The sequence below is a fragment of the Bos mutus genome, chromosome 2 (genome assembly GCF_027580195.1).
Source record: "Bos mutus isolate GX-2022 chromosome 2, NWIPB_WYAK_1.1, whole genome shotgun sequence".
NCBI classification, from domain to species: domain Eukaryota; kingdom Metazoa; phylum Chordata; class Mammalia; order Artiodactyla; family Bovidae; genus Bos; species Bos mutus.
In genome coordinates, this window is record NC_091618.1 from 112237283 (window position 1) to 112252370 (window position 15088).

At 40.4% G+C, this 15088-nt stretch overlaps 1 protein-coding gene and 1 pseudogene across 5 annotated transcripts in view; both read left to right on the plus strand.

Moving 5' to 3' along the window:
- Positions 1-15088, plus strand: part of RAPGEF4 (Rap guanine nucleotide exchange factor 4) — a 334333-nt gene that overhangs the window by 191582 nt on the left and 127663 nt on the right. The gene's annotated exons all lie outside the window — the stretch shown is intronic.
- On the plus strand, positions 11130-11591 carry LOC102264524 (cytochrome c oxidase subunit 5B, mitochondrial pseudogene; annotated as a pseudogene).

Genomic DNA, 15088 nt, shown 5'->3' on the forward strand with positions numbered 1-15088 from the left:
AACCTGAGACGTGTTTAATGGTTGAAAGTAATAATCATTAAAGAATAAATAAATGTCATAAAAGAAATGATATTCGCTAGTCTCTCCAGCCGCTAGCCCCTGCCTGCTCTCCCTTTAACAAATGGCACGGCCTTGAGGGGAGGCTGCTTGGTGTTGGCTGTGCTGCTGAGAATTAGTTCCACTCTCTGCCGGGCAAGGAACATGATGTCATGTTGATAGTTAAGACACTACACTGCTGATTCCAGAGTTATGGGTGAGTACATCGCTGTCTTCAGAAATATTTTATCCTATGCTGCAGGCAATTATATTCATCATCAGTGAAGTGAAGTGAAATCCATCAGTTGTATCCAACTCTTTGTGACCCCATGGACTGTAGCCTACCAGGCTCCTCCATCCATAGGATTTTCCAGGCAAGAGTACTGGAGTGGGCTGCCATTTCCTTCTCCAGGGGATCTTCCTGACCCAGGGATCGGACCCAGGGATCGAACCCGGATCTCCCACATTGTAGGCAGACGCTTTACCCTAGTAACTGGGTGCTAATAGCGTGCTATCTCAATTGACTATGAGACTAAAATATATATAGTATCATTTGTTTGGTGTACTTGAATTGTTATTGTCCTTGTTTTGACAAACTGAAATCAAATTATTTGCAAATTATGTCTTAGGTTTAGGAAAGAAAATTGTAGTATTATCAGATTGGATAAACTAATCTAATGATTACTGATCATTTAGAATTTGGATTCTTTTCTAATAGTTATTTGGTGTCAAACATGTTCCCCTGAGTTGATAATATTAAAATACTCTATAGTTCTCTTTCAGTTATTTTAGTTCAGTCACTCAGTCATGTCTGACTCTTTGCGACCCCATGGACTGCAGCATGCCAGGCTTCCTTGTCCATCACAAACTCCCAGAGCTTACTCAGACTTATGTCCATAGAGTTGGTGATGCCATCCTCTGTCATTCCCTTCTCCTCCTGCCCTCAATCTTTCCCAGCATCAGGATCTTTTCAAATGAGTCAGTTCTTCGCATCAGGTGGCCAAAGTATTGGAGTTTCAGCATCAGCGTCAGTCCTTCCAATGAATATTCAGGACTGATTTCCTTTAGCATGGACTGGTTGGATCTCCTTGCAGTCCAAGGGACTCTCAAGAGTCTTCTCCAGCACCACAGTTCAAAAGCATCAATTCTTCAGTGCTCAGCTCTCTTCACAGTCCAACTCTCACATCCATACATGACCACTGGAAAAAATATAGCCTTGACTAGACGGACCTTTCTTGGCAAAGTAGTGTCTCTGCTTTTTAATATGCTATCTAGGTTGGTCATAACTTTCCTTCCAAGGAGTAAGCGTCTTTTAATTTCATGGCTGAAGTCACCATCTGCAGTGATTTTGGAGTCCAAGAAAATAAAGTCTGTTACTGTTTCCATTGTTTCTCCATCTATTTGCCTTGGAGTGATGGGGCCAGATGCCATGATCTTAGTTTTTTGAATGTTGAGTTTTAAACCAACTTTTTCATTCTCCTCTTTCACTTTCATCAAGAGGCTCTTTAGTTCTTCTTTGCTTTCTGGCATGAGGGTGGTGTCATCTGCATATCTGAGATTATTGATATTTCTCCTGGCAATCTTGATTCCAGCTTGTGCTTCATCCAGCCCAGCATTTCTCATGATGTACTCTGCATATAAGTTAAATAAGCAGGGTGACAATATACAGCCTTGACGTACTCCTTTCCCAATTTGGAACCAGTCTGTTGTTCCATGTCCAGTTCTGTTGTTTCTTGACCTGCATACAAATTTCTCAAGAGGCAGATCCGGTGGGCTGGTATTCCCATCTCTTTCAGAATTTTCCACAGTTTATTGTGATCCACACAGTCAAAGGCTTTGGCATAGTCAATAAAGCAGAAGTAGGTGTTTTTCTGGAACTCTCTTGCATTTTCCATGATCCAGTGGATGTTGGCAATTTGATCTCTGTTTCCTCTGCCTTTTCTAAATCCATCTTGAACGTCTGGAAGTTCACGGTTCATGTACTGTTGAAGCCTGGATTGGAGAAGTTTGAGCATTACTTTGCTGTCATGTGAGATGAGTGCAATCGTGTGGTAGTTTGAACATTCTTTGGCATTGCCTTTCTTTGGGATTGGAATGAAAACTGACCTTTTCCAGTCCTGTGGCCACTGCTGAGTTTTCCAGGTTCGCTGGCATATTGAGTGCAGCACTTTCACAGCATCACCTTTTAGGATTTGAAATAGCTCAACTGAAATTCCATCACCTCCACTAGCTTTGTTCATAATAATGCTTCCTAGACCCCACTTGACTTCACATTCCAGGATGTATGGCTCTAGGTGAGTGATCACACCATCATGGTTATCTGGGTCATGAAGATCTTTTTTGTGTAGTTCTTCTGTGTATTCTTGCCACCTCTTCTTAATATCTTCTGCTTCTGTTTGGTCCATACCGTTTCTGTCCTTTATTGTGCCCATCTTTGCATGAAATGTTCCCTTGGTATCTCTAATTTTCTTCAAGAGATCTCTAGTCTTTCCCATTGTGTTGTTTTCCTCTATTTCTTTGATCTCCCAACAATCCTTTTGCTCTGGGTATCTGGGAATCACCATTTTATCTATGAGGAAACTGAGGGTCATGTTCTGAGGGTCATAGTTCTCCTTACCTTTAGATAAAATTACACTACAGATGTACATATATACACATGTGTACACTTACAGACATGTACAGAGGTATTATAAACTTATGTTTAACAATTTGCATTCTTTAGAATTCCTTGAAAAGAAAATTGTAAACCACTTTAGTAATATGATCTGGCTTTGTTCAGAATTCTGATTTCCAGTTTCTATAAATGTGTAGATTCTCTTCGACTTTGTTTTATTTTCTGTTTTCCTTCAGTCAAAGAATGATTCAGAAATTCCCACAGAATGCCATCTAATTGTTTGAAAACCTTTCATTGAATGCATATGGATTGATCCATCCCAAGCCCCACGTGGGGCTCTGAAAATAAAGTGTGGCACCTCAGTGAGCTGCAGATGGATGGAGGCGGCATGTGAACACAGCAAGCACAGGGCCGTGCTGTGGGCACACGTGGTTGGGCGGGTGTAGCGTGAGGGCATGGCCTCAGAGGCTTGAGTCAAGTCCAGCTCTGCTGCTCACTAATCAAGTGAAGGTGGCTATGTCAGTTCATAAGCTTTTACTCCTCGGTTTCCCATTTACAGAGTAGGAGTTATAGCAGTGTAGGAGTAGTAGATGCAAGGCAGGGAGCTTCCTGGAAGACTAGTGAAATGACACAAGCGAAGCCCTCCACCGCTAAGTTCTCTCAGGAGACACCAGGGGTCAGTGGGGTTCCCAGAAGGGAAGGGCTCAGGGCAGGCCTCCTGGAGGAGGAGGAAAAGCCTTCATGCCCTCTTGGTGGAAAGTAGATGTTGCCCCTGTAGAAGGGAAAGAAGAACGTGGCATGAACAAAGGAAGAGAGTACCAGAACTTTTCAGAATCTTTTAAAATAAAAAACTTTTCATTATTTCAGACTCTCATTTGCTAGGAGACCTTGCAAAGTTGTCAGTATCTGGCTTCTAAGCTTCAGGCATTTCAGGGTTCCAACAAAGCACCATATTTTTTCCCGTAAAGGTTGGTCTCTTTTAAATGTAGTTGGGGAATCAGCTTGAATTCCCCCCTATTTGTCCCTCCCAATATCATGCCTTCCTTTTAGAAATGACAGATCTAGAGCTGGTGCCTTTGAAGCCTATTGTTCACTCTGATCTCCAGCTCCATTTTTGCTATAATTGCCCAGTCAGTGCTCTCTGATTTCTGTGGTTCTCCTTTGTTTTTTTTTTCCCCCCTCTTCTCTTGAATGAATCACTCTACAAAGCTTTCTATTGAATTTTGACCTCTTTTTCCTTTTCCGGTTGTCAAGGTCACTTTAAATTTCATTCCAGTTCTCCTAAGTGCCAGCCACCCCCACCCAATTGGGTATCATTGTCAAGTTTAATAAGAATGCTTTTGATTCCATATTCAAGGCATTAATCAACATGTTAAATCTAGCAGCATTCAGCAGAGGACCTAACCTTGTGAAATTTAATTTGGTTTCTGCTAATTTATTTGCATACATTATAAAATTACCCCATCCGAACATGAAAAAGAAACTTAGGAAAGCATACCATGAAAATAACTAATAAAACAGGTGCAAAGTCATTAAATTTGCTTGCGTCTTGCTTTCTACTTACTTATAGTTTGACAGAAAAGGAAGGGGAGAATTTTATTTGTCTCAGAAGACACTAGTATGACTGGATTCAATACTTGTTCATTGTTATAATCTGTGCCCTCAGAGGTATACTGACTTCTGTCCCTGACACTTAATAACCAGCAAGACTGAACAAGTCTTAGGTATATGACCCTCAGTTTCCTCATCGATAAAATGGTGATTCCCTGACACCCACAGCAAAAGGATTGTTGGGAGATCAAAAAAGATAACTCAGGGGGAGAATTCCCAAACTTGACCACTGCCTGCAAATATAAAACATTACATCAAGCTTTCCTGAAACTTCATTCTAAATGAGATGAGACCCTTGTTCGTAACCTCAGCCTGGGGACATTATCCTAGCGTGGGAATCATTGAGGTTGTCCAGTGGTTTCTAGTTTGGGAGGAGACTGGGTCTGAGAAGCCTTATGAAGGTGCTCTTGCATCCTGGTAGGACTTGGTCCAGTGCTTAATTCTGGGAAGACAGCAGGATGCCAAACGAAAAGTCGTTCATCTTAATGTCCTTATAACTTGGCTTAGCCAGGAGAAGGAACAATTCCCAAGTCACACCAAGCACTGATTTGGTGCTGTAATTTGATAGCCCAATCCCAAACAAAGTGAGGAAACCACACCCGAAGTTGACTGCAAAGATGAATAGGGTAGAGAGTAAGCGCTATAAGAGAGTAGAGAGTAAGACGATAAGCTGAAGAAGGCGCCTGGATTGTTTTGGGGCCCAGAGAGAATTATGGATGTCATCATGGCAGTCTACCCAGCACCTTCCAGTTTTAGGGTATGTGAGCTTTTTAATATTATGTTTAGCCAGTTCTTCTATTTAAATTGTCAAAAGATAACAATGTACAACCACCTAGAAAAAGAATTTGTAACATATTGCAAAAATGGCACTATCATTCAACAAGATATTCTTTTTACTGAAACAGGTATTGATCCCTCCCCCCATATGCACCTGTCCCCACTCCCCAGGTTCATATTTTGTGTGTTTTCTGTCTTTTTCTCTCTGTGCTCTCTGGTACATTCAGAAAACACTTGGGCTCCCTCTGGTGGCCATTCCAATGTTTCTGCCTGTTTAACTTTATAGCTGAAGGTTTAGTTAACATGGCACAAAACGTGTGGATGAAAATGGAAATATTGACAGTAAATGTTATTTTCTTTTGTAAGATGACTTGGAACTTGGGAACCTCCAATTAGCCAAAATATCCAACTCATTCATTCATCCATTCATTCACACATGTCTTCCAGTCTAATATGTTGTCCATAGTTTCACTTTTCTAAATGAAGGGGTATCTGGTCTGCAAGTCCTTAGAAAGACATTGAGTTCCAATTCTGTAAGTCAAACAGAGTTTCCGAAGAAGTGATTGTATTGACTAGCATGCTTTTATAGAATGATGGCTGTATTTTAACTCAGAGTTGAGAAAGATTTTGTTGCTTACTTTAAAAATATATGAATAAACTCTTCTTTAACAGTTGTCAGTGTTGTACTATTTCTTTTTCTCTTTTCAATCATATACCCGTTCTATTTACCCCATAGAATTTTATCCTATTGTAATGAATCTTTGTCCAGGCCTGTTTACTTTTTAATAATGCCCATATTAGTCAATAAACAGATTTAGCTACACTAACAAAGACCCAAACATAAGTAAGTGAAGTGAGTGAAGTCGCTCAGTCGTGTCTGACTCTTTGCGACCCCATGGACTGTAGCCCACCAGGCTCCTCCGTCCATGGGGCCCAAACGTAACAGTGTCTAAAACAGAAGGTAATTTTCCCTCTTGTTAAGTGTCAAAATGTGAGCTGTCCAGGATTCACGTTGCGCCTGCATGTTGTAATGTACTTTTGTGACTGAAAGTCTCTGTTGATCGTCCTCTGTACTTTGATGTATCAAAAATAAGTATATAAGTTTAAATCTTGGTGTTTTAAAATTTCTAATGACCGTAAGTCTCCTTTAAAATGTTTCTTTTCAATGTAGTAATAATAGTAGTAGACAATTGCTGAAACAAAATAAATATTTTATATATTTTTAGAAATCATTATTAAATATTAAAGTAAATTATAACTGGAAATGCATTAATGAATGATGGGTGCTTCCTAAAAATGAATTTGTTATCTATAGGCAGCAAGGGGTTAACATCAATTCTACTCCACTTCTTGGTTTTTAGATATGTAAACATAAATAAGCAGAGGGAATGGAAATAGTTTTAAATAGCAATGTCACTAAATTCTTTGACTCCTAGGCAGCTAGCGTGGTACCTCATGGAGAAAGAGATATATTGTGGTTACACTGGAGGTTGTAGCAAGTGTGGCATTCTGGGTAGATTTTGAAAATGGAGTCAGATTTTCTAATGAGTTAAAAGTGAAGTGAGAGAGGAGGGGAGAAGTCAGGGATGACTTCAGGGTTCTTGGCCCCACCTCGCAGAAGGATGCAGCTCAAACAACTAAGAAAGGAAAGACTGAAGATGAAGTGAATTTGGAGACCTAGTTTGAAGGTCACTATATTAGACAGTATGCAGGAATGAGGTGTGATTAGGCTTTTGTACTATACCCCTATCCAGTCAACAGTTAATGATAATAAATATTAGAGAGTGATAATCAGATTTGATTTGGGGTATTTATACTGAGTAGCATATGCCTAGGGCATGAATAAAGTTAGAATGTATCTGAAGAATGAAAAATAAGACAAAAATAAGCAAGAATTGTATTAGGGTTGGCTCTCCCCACCCCTGTTGTATTTTGTAGATTTTTAAGAGAATTTGTGTTTGTGAGCAAATTTTGTATATAACTGCAGGTATTACCTTTCAAACAGAAGGTTAATAACAGATTGATTTATGGAATATTTTCAAGTAGAAATAGTAAATGAATCAAGCTAACAAAGTGTGACTTAATTGACATCCTCAGGGACCCACTTTAATGAATAGGTAGAGGGATATTATTTGTAACTTAGCTCACAAATTATTTCTATATGATTTAAATGGCTGTGACCTGCTTGAAACAATTTGTTAATTAGTTTAATCATTCTCTTTATAGTTTCTTATATTACTAAATGGGCTAACAGCCCCCTTTTTCTTAACTAAATTAATTTTTCTAGCCTAGCCACAAATTTCCAATTAAGTTTGAGGGAATGAAGTAATTCCATAATAGGGGCAAAATGATCATATTTAATTCTTTTAAAATCAACACTTATTAAGTGCCTACTCTGTGCCACGCAGATACATACTTTGATTCTGGAGATAAAGTCCAATAAAACCAATTCTTGACCTCAAAGAGCAAACAGCCTAACAGTTTAAACTGCCTAGGACACAGATGAGTAAAGGAATAATTATATCAGAATGTAGTACTGAGAGAGATTGGAGTTAAGTACCAAAATAATGCACAGGTTGTAAGAACCATGTCCCTTGAACCCAAAGGATTTCTGTGAAAGTTTCATTATTTACCACTGTGAATGTTTTCCTTCCTAATAGAATACAGTTACTAAGTTACTGTATAACTTGAGACTATGGAGGATACAGGCTACGTAGGAACCCATTTTAAGCCACTTTAAAAGTAAAGTCCACAGGAATAGCAGGTATGGCACTGACCTCAGGATAACAGAAGCCAGAGACTGCTTCCACTTCTCCTCAAGCCTGAAAACATGGCCACCAAGAATTCCTGGGGTTTCCCCAGCAGTTGCTGTTAGAAAACCTTGGGGAAGGACACGGACATGTGATCCCTCTACCCCAATATTGAGTCAGTGTGGGTGAGATACCACTGTGGGCTCAGCTCTGACCATGGGGATGTCTGTGCGTGGAAGAACGGGGGACAGGAAATAGTAGCTGTTCAGTATCCCACCCAAGTGAGCACATTTAGCTGACTGCTAGAAAAAAAATCAGCCCCCTTCCTCTGGTGTACTCAGATAACATCATAATGCAATCAATACCTCATTTGAGGGTTAGTCTTCATCCCTTGTTTATGAAGAAATAGGACAGAAGCAGTTATGAGAATAATGTTGACATTACATTTTGCAATAGCTTTGATTGCAGGAAGCATTGTGCTTTAGAAATTCCATGCATTCCATTCAGTCAGAGTCGTAATTTCTTTTTCACTGTCTTCTTAACATGTATGATGTGGAAATTAACAGGATTTGATCTTGTTAAGTCTTTTGAGATACTTCGGTGTGGGTTCTGAGCCAGTAGATGATAGCGGCAATCCTATTTGTCCTAGGATATTACAGGAATTCTTCTTTTTTATCTATTTCATTCTAAGTCTTTAGAGTCTGTGAGCCAAATTTACATTCAGATGAGTCATTGAAGCTTATATTGTGTGCCTAAAAGGAAATGTTTATGCCGAGAGTCTAAGATGAAGTCTAGCAAGACAGTGAATTTTTAAAATCATGGTTATCTTTCCCTGATCATGAATGTAATAGTGCTTATTTTGAATATTTGGAAACATAAAACTGGTTTTTAAAATCTCCTATAAATGCCACCACCCAGAGCTCCAAGTGTTTCTATATTTAATACATAGTAACAAAATTTTGTTTACACTGTATATATAGTTTCATGTCTTTTTTCAGTGAAGTTTTTTAAAGGACTTTAATATTGTCTCAACAATATTACAGAATGAATTTCCTCTGAAATATTGTTTTTTCAAACAGCTATCTATATCTTGTAAAAGTATTCACGTCATCCCCTTCCCATTTTTTGGAATTATTTTTGGTTACATTGCTGTTCTTCATTTCTGATGTTCTAAGTTTCTGACTGGTATCATTTCCTTTCTGACTGAAGAACTTCCTCTAGAAATTCTTGTAAGACACATCTGCTGGCTACAAATCTGCTAACATTTTTCTTCATTTGAAATGTCTTTCCATTACCTTCATTCCTACAGGATATTTTAAAGGATAGAGAATTATGATTTGACAGCTTTTTTTAGCATTTTTTATGAACCAGTATTCATTCATTCATTCATTCACAAAAGAGTCCGAAATGCAGTACTTGGATGCAATCTCAAAAACGACAGAATGATCTCTGTTCATTTCCAAGGCAAACCATTCAATATCATAGTAATCCAAGTCTATGCCCCAACCAACGCTGAAGAAGCTGAAGTTGAACCATTCTATGAAGATCTACAAGACCTTTTAGAACTAACACCCCAAAAAGATGTCCTTTTCATTATAGGGGACTGGAATGCAAAGGTAGGAAGTCAAGAAACACCTGGAATAACAGGCAAATTTGGCCTTGGAATATGGAATGAAGCAGGGCAAAGGCTACTAGAGTTTTGCCAAGAGAACGCACTGGTCATAGCAAACACCCTGTTCCAACAACACAAGACTCTACACATGGACATCACCAGATGGTCAACACCGAAATCAGATTGATTATGTTCTTTGCAGCCAAAGATGAAGAAGCTCTATACAGTCAGCAAAAACAAGACCGGGAGCTGACTGTGGCTCAGATCATGAACCCCTTATTGCCAAATTCAGACTGAAATTGAAGAAAGTAGGGAAAACCACTAGACCATTCAGGTATGACCTAAATCAAATCCCTTATGATTATACAGTGGAAGTGAGAAATAGATTCAAGGGACTAGATCTGACAGACAGAGTGCCTGATGAACTATGGACGGAGGTTCGTGACATTGTACAGGAGACAGGGATCAAGACCATCCCCATGAAAAAGAAATGCAAAAAAGCAAAGAGGCCTTACAATAGCTGTGAAAAGAAGAGAAGCAAAAAGCAAAGGAGAAAAGGAAATACATAAGCATCTGAATGCAGAGTTCCAAAGAATAGCAAGAAGAGATAAAAAAGCCTTCTTCAGCGATCATTGCAAAGAAATAGAGGAAAACAATAGAATGGGAAAGACTAGAGATCTCTTCAAGAAAATTAGAGATACCAAGGGAACATTTCATGCAAAGATGGGCTCGATAAAGGACAGAAATGGTATGGACCTAACAGAAGCAGAAGATATTAAGAAAAGGTGGCAAGAATACACAGAAGAACTGTACAAAAATGATCTTCATGACCAAGATAATCACGATGGTGTGATCACTCACCTAGAGCCAGACATCCTGGAATGTGAAGTCAAGTGGGCCTTTGAAAGCATCACTACGAAAAAAGCTAGTGGAGGTGATGGAATTCCAGTTGAGCTATTTCCAATCCTGAAAGATGATGCTGTGAAAGTGCTGCACTCAATATGCCAGCAAATTTGGAAAACTCAGCAGTGGCCACAGGACTGGAAAAGGTCAGTTTTCATTCCAATCCCAAAGGAAGGCAATGCCAAAGAATGCTCAAACTACTACACAATTGCACTCATCTCACATGCTAGTAAAGTAATGCTCAAAATTCTCCAAGCCAGGCTTCAGCAATACATGAACCGTGAACTCCCAGATGTTCAAGCTGGATTTAGAAAAGGCAGAGGAAACAGAGATCAAATTGCCAACATCCGCTGGATCATGGGAAAAGGAAGAGAGTTCCAGAAAAACATCTATTTCTGCTTTATTGACTATGCCAAAGCCTTTGTGTAGATCACAATAAACTGTGGAAAATTCTTCAAAAGATGGGAATACCAGCCCACCTGACCTGCCTCTTGAGAAACCTATATGCAGGTCAGGAAGCAACAGTTAGAACTTGACATGGAACAACAGACTGGTTCCAAATAGGAAAAGGAGTACGTCAAGGCTGTATACTGTCACCCTGCTTATTTAACTTATATGCAGAGTACATCATGAGAAACGCTGGGCTGGAAGAAGCATAAGCTGGAATCAAGATTGCCGGGAGAAATATCCAGAACCTCAGATATGCAGATGACACCACCCTTATGGCAGAAAGTGAAGAGGAACTCAAAAGCCTCTTGATGAAAGTGAAAGAGGAGAGTGAAAAAAGTTGGCTTAAAGCTCAACATTCAGAAAACAAAGATCGGTGATGGCGTCAAGGTTACTCCGTGGAGCTGGAGCTTTGGCCTCCCAGGCCCTGAGGGCCCGGGGTCCAAATGGAGTCTCCGTGGTGTGCTCTATGGCGTCTGGAGGTGGTGTTCCTACTGATGAAGAGCAGGCGACTGGGCTAGAGAGGGAGGTCATGCTGGCTGCTCGCAAGGGACAGGACCCATACAATATACTTGCCCCAAAGGCAACCTCAGGTACCAAGGACGACCCTAATTTAGTGCCCTCCATCACCATCAAGTGGATAGTGGGCTGCATCTGTGAAGAAGACAACAGTACTGTCATCTGGTTCTGGCTGCACAAAGGCAAGGCCCAGCGATGCCCCAGCTGTGGAACCCATTACAAGCTGGTGCCACACCAGCTGGCCCACTGAGCCATTGCACTAATGCACTCAGAATATGATGTGGAATTTATTCTTTCCAGTAAAGACTAGCTATTACATTGGCTTCTCAAAAAAAAAAAAGAAAACAAAGATCATGGCATCCGGTCCCATCACTTCATGGGAAGTAGATAGAAAACAGTGGAAACAGTGTCAGACTTTATTTTGGGGGGCTCTAATATATCTGCAGATGGTGATTGCAGCCATGAAATTAAAAGACGCTTACTCCTTGGAAGAAAAGTTATGACCAACCTAGATAGCATATTCAAAAGCAGAGATATTACTTTGCCAGCAAAGGTCCGTCTAGTCAAGGCTATGGTTTTTCCAGTGGTCACGTATGAGTGCGAGAGTTGGACTGTGAACAAAGCTGAGCGCCGAAGAATTGATGCTTTTGAACTGTGGTGTTGGAGAAGACTCTTGAGGGTCCCATGGACTGCAAGGAGGTCCAACCAGTCCATTCTGAAGGAGATCAGTCCTGGGTGTTCATTGGAAGGAATGATGCTGAAGCTGAAACTCCAGTACTTTGGCCACCTCATGCAAGAGTTGACTCATTGGAAAAGACTCTGATGCTGGGAGGGATTGGGGGCAGGAGGAGAAGGGGATGACAGAGGATGAGATGGCTGGATGGCATCACTGACTCGATGGACATGAGTTTGAGTGAACTCTGGGTGTTGGCGATGGACAGGGAGGCCTGGCGTGCTGCTATTTATGGGGTCACAAAGAGTCAGACAGGACTGAGCAACTGAACTGAACTGATTGATTCATTATCATTAATGAAAGTCCATTGTTTATTCAAACTCCCTTTGTTTTTACATAGTACCCTTTTCTGTTCCTACATCCATCCCTTCTAGGATATCACTTCATCTTTAGTGGTCCTGCTTCCTTAGGCTCCTTGGCTGTTCCAGTTTCTCAGAAAAGTCTTTGAAGTGCTGGCAGGTTTAAAGCATACTTGTCAATTATTTAGACGGATATTCCTCAGTTGTGATTTGTTTGATTATTTTTTTCAAAATCAAGCTCAGATTATAGGTTTTCAGGGAAAAAACCAGAGATAGATCATTTTTATCACACTGTATCAAGAATACATACTATTAAGGCAATTTACCATTGTTAATGTTGACTTTGATTATCCGGTTAAGGTAGTATTTAACATTTCTCCACTATAAAGTCATCCCTTTTCCATACTGAACTCTTTGGGGGAAAGTCACTATGCACAGACCACACTTGAGAAGGGAGTTATGCTCTACCTCCTTGATAGCAGGTATCAACATACATCATTTGGAATTTTTCCATATGAAGTATTCTCTCTTCTACTACATTTATGTATTTATTCAATTATTTTTCAGATCAGCATGAACTCATGGGTATGTATATTTTGGGTTATAACCCAGAATCACTATATTTATTTTATTGGTCACATTGTTCCAGCATTGACCACTAGTAGCTCTTTAAGTTGGCCCCTGTGTTTCTTTGACATATTCTATCACTGTATTTTGTTTTATGTTTTTGGACACTTTCTGACACAGCTAGATGCTTTTATATTCCCTGTCCCCATCTTAGCAAGAGCTGTTTTGCCAAGGATTCTTGGTTTCTTTTATTGAAGACTAGTATTAGAAGCCAAGATTTGGGTGGTAGATGTCCTTGTTACTACTGGGATTATCGGGATGTTACTGTTTCTAAGGCGGGCTTCCCAAGTGACACAGTGGTAAAGAATCCACCTGCCAGTGCACAAGACTCAGGAGACTGAGGTTTGATCCTTGGATCAGGAAGATCTCCTGGAGGAGGAAATGGCAACCCACTCCAGTGTTCTTGCCTGGAAGATTCCATGGACAGAGGAACCTGGCAGGCTACAGTCCATGGCGTCACAAAGAGTTGGACACAGCTGAGCTCCTGAGCACACACACATTTCTTCTAAGCCTTCTCAGCTGAAAGAGCAAGGAAATATATGTGAGTGTACCAGCCATGCATAATCTATATCTATAAATATATATATATATACACACACACCCCTATCTGTATCTATACTTAGCTAATTATGAATTCATACTGATTTATCTAATTGTTAATCCATTACTAAATGGGTCATTTAGCCTTTCTCCTTGCTTTTCTGAAAGATCCCACTCTAATAGTGATAAATTTGACTTGTACCATCTGAAAGTGAAAGTCATTCAGTTATGTCCAACTATAGGCTTCAGCAGTATGTGAACCGTGAACTTCCTGATGTTCAAGCTGGTTTTAGAAAAGGCAGAGGAACCAGAGATCAAATTGCCAACATCCGCTGGATCATGGAAAAAGCAAGAGAGTTCCAGAAAAACATCTATTTCTGCTTTATTGACTATGCCAAAGCCTTTGACTGTGTGGATCACAATAAACTGTGGAAAATTCTTCAAGAGATGGGGATACCAGACCACCTGACCTGCCTCTTGAGAAATTTGTATGCAGGTCAGGAATCAACAGTTAGAACTGGACATGGAACAACAGACTGGTCCCAAATAGGAAAAGGAGTTCATCAAGGCTGTATATTGTCATCCTGTTTATTTAACTTATATGCAGAGAATATCATGAGAAATGTTGGACTGGAAGAAATACAAGCTGGAATCAAGATTGCTGGGAAAATATCAATAACCTCAGATATGCAGATGACACCACCATTATGGCAGAAAGTGAAGAGGAACTAAAAAGCCTCTTGATGAAAGTGAAAGAGGAGAGTGAAAAAGTTGGCTTAAAGCTCAACATTCAGAAAACAAAGATCATGGCATCCGGTCCCACCACTTCATGGGAAATAGATGGGGAAACAGTGGAAACAGTGTCAGACTTTATTTTTCTGGGCTCCAGAATCACTGCAGATGGTGACTGCAGCCATGAAATTAAAAGATGCTTACTCCTTGGAAGAAAAAGTTATGACCAACCTAGATAGCATATTGAAAAGCAGAGACATTACTTTGCCAACAAAGGTTTGTCTAGTCAAGGCTATGGTTTTTCCTGTGGTCATGTATGGATGTGAGAGTTGGACTGTGAAGAAGGCTGAGCACCGAAGAATTGATGCTTTTGAACTGTGGTGTTGGAGAAGACTCTTGAGAGTCCCTTGGACTGCAAGGAGATCCAACCAGTCCATTCTGAAGGAGATCAGCCCTGGGATTTCTTTGGAAGGAATGATGCTAAAGCTGAAACTCCAGTACTTTGGCCACCTCATACAAAGAGTTGATTCATTGGAAAAGACCCTGATGCTGGGAGGGATTGGGGGCAGGAGGAGAAGGGGACGACAGAGGATGAGATGGCTGGATAGCATCACTGACTCGATGGACGTGAGTCTGAGTGAACTCCGGGAGTTGGTGATGGACAGGGAGGCCTGGCATGCTGTGATTCATGGGGTCACAAAGAGTAGGACACGACTGAGCAAGTGATCTGATCTGATCTGATTTGTGACCCCATGGACTGTAGTCCATGGAATTCTCCAGGCCATAATACTAGAGTGGGTAGAAATTCCCTTCTCCAGCGGATCTTCCCAACCCAGTGATTGAACCCAGATTTACCCACATTGCAGGCAGATTCTTTACCAGCTGAGC